This window comes from Lynx rufus, unplaced genomic scaffold (genome assembly GCF_022079265.1).
Source record: "Lynx rufus isolate CCGP_SWC_20201006 ecotype Redwood Valley unplaced genomic scaffold, mLynRuf1.p SCAF_3, whole genome shotgun sequence".
In the NCBI taxonomy this organism is placed as follows: domain Eukaryota; kingdom Metazoa; phylum Chordata; class Mammalia; order Carnivora; family Felidae; genus Lynx; species Lynx rufus.
The window spans coordinates 3,304,422-3,306,117 of NW_025814845.1; positions in this window are offsets into that span (position 1 = coordinate 3,304,422).

Sequence of the window (1,696 nt, forward strand, 5' to 3'; positions counted from 1 at the left end):
AAAAAAAACCAAAGCCAGCAGCTGGGGAGCAGGGTGGCGGTGTGGAGGGCCACAGTTGTGTAGGGGGTGCCATCTGCAGGCACAGGCAGAGGGAGGCCGATGGGTGTGGGGGAGGCTCCTCACTGTTTGCTTCTACGTCCTCAGAGAAAAAGAAAGCAAGATCATGAGCGGGAGGACGGGCAAGGAGAAGACCGTGAAGACCACGAAGCAAGGGCAAGGGCAGCACGGGGTCCAGGTGGGCGAGGAAGGCTGTGAGGTGGCCGAGGGCTCCCCAGCAGTGAGCCGTGGTAGGAAGCAGAGCAGGGCTGTTTCTCACCAGCCTGGCTCAGACACCCCTGTGCCCACAGAGGGCAGGGCTGGAGGCTGATAAAGAGGCTGGTGGGAGGAGCCTGGTGTGATAGGCCTCGGGTTTAGCCTGGGAAGAAGGTGGCTTGGGACACGAGGGCCGTGAGGGGCAGTGGACAGATGGTGGATCGCTGGGCGGCAGGTCCTTGGCAGATGAGGGCTGCTGGGGCCAGGATGCCAGAGGGAGGAGCGGGACAGAGGGAGGAGTGGGACTGAGGAGTGGGACAGAGGGAGGAGGGGGACAGAGGGAGGAGGGGGCAGAGGAAGAAGGGGGACAGAGGGAGGAAGGGGACAGGGGAGGAGTGGGACAGGGGAGGAGGGGGACAGAGGGAGGAGAGGGACTGAAGAGTGGGACAGAGGCAGGAGGGGGACAGAGGGAGGAGGGGGCAGAGGAAGAAGGGGGACAGAGGGAGGAAGGGGACAGAGGGAGGAGGGGGACAGAGGGAGAAGCAGGACAGAGGAGGGGGACAGAGAGAGGAGAGGGGCAGAGGGAGAAGCGGGACTGAAGAGGGGGACAGTGGGGGAGGTATGGAGGACACGCAGAGGAAGGAGGAAGTTCCGACTCATGTGGGACCAGCAGGGTTCAGGTTTGTTCCCAGGCACCCTTGCGACAGAGCAGGCTCTCACCCTGAGCAGCCGCGTGTCTCCGAGTAGGACGGGAGGACACGCGCTCGCTGACCCAGACTTGCAGGACTGCAGGCCCGCTGTGCCGGTGAAAACCCGGAAGCGAACCCGACTCTGACTTCAAAGCGGACCTTCCAGTCTGCAACCATGCTGCTTCCCCACGAAAATCCGCGCCCGCCCGTGTCTCTCACGGGCTGTGTCGTCCCCGGGTTACAGATGGTGGACGGTGGCGGAATCGGGGGTCCTCTGTGCAAGCGGCCTCACGTGCCACGCAGGGAACTGCACTTTCCCGGGCGTGAGCTCACTCGGATAGCCTAGTGACGGGTCTACGGACACAACGCGCTCCGTCTCGCAGAGGCCAGCACGTCCGCCGGGAAGGGGAGGGGAAGCTCGTTCAGGCGCCCGCCTAGCAGGTGGACCTGGCAAGTATCTTCAGGGGGATGGCGGCATCTCTCGGGCCTTGCATCAGTGCCACAACATTCTTACCTCGTACGGCACAAAAGAAAACCCAGAGGAGATCCTGGGGGGCTGAGCAGCTCGCCTGTGACGCAGGCAGCAAGCGGGAGCCAGGACTCGGGCCCTGTTGGGTGGCTTTGGAAGCCCACGGTCCCGGGGCGGCTGGACTGAACCCAGGACTCATCCCCGCAGGGGGAGCCCTTCTTGCCGTTTACTTTTATACGCACCGGGGTCTTTAAATGAATGAAAATGCTGGAGGAAACACACATTA